This window comes from Penaeus monodon, chromosome 27 (genome assembly GCF_015228065.2).
Source record: "Penaeus monodon isolate SGIC_2016 chromosome 27, NSTDA_Pmon_1, whole genome shotgun sequence".
Lineage (NCBI taxonomy): Eukaryota > Metazoa > Arthropoda > Malacostraca > Decapoda > Penaeidae > Penaeus > Penaeus monodon.
Window position 1 is genome coordinate 5,606,437 of NC_051412.1, and position 325 is coordinate 5,606,761.

At 36.3% G+C, this 325-nt stretch overlaps 1 protein-coding gene across 2 annotated transcripts in view; it reads right to left on the minus strand.

The window, feature by feature from the left end:
• Nucleotides 1–325, minus strand: part of LOC119590550 (zwei Ig domain protein zig-8-like) — a gene marked incomplete in the record, with an annotated part of 99,462 nt that overhangs the window by 50,923 nt on the left and 48,214 nt on the right.

The following is a 325-nucleotide window of genomic DNA, read 5'->3' on the forward strand; positions in this document are numbered from 1 at the left end:
TCCAATTTAAGCATCTATCTCACTACATACATCCATAAACAGAAACACTTCCTTAAAATACAAAGAAAAACCCTGTTATCCACACCATACAACAGTGAACAAACGGTCAATAAACCCAATTATAACAGATACCATAATAATCACGAAAGAAACATAAAACAAGTAATCACAATAACGAAAGAAAAAAAAACAAAATATGGCAAACGTGGAAAATCAAGATGATTCGAGCGAGGATGTTGAATGTGTCGAGTGGCTTAAAAATGCTGACTATGTGGCTCCCGATGAGGATGAAATAGACGAAGACTGTTGCGCGGAGAACCAACTC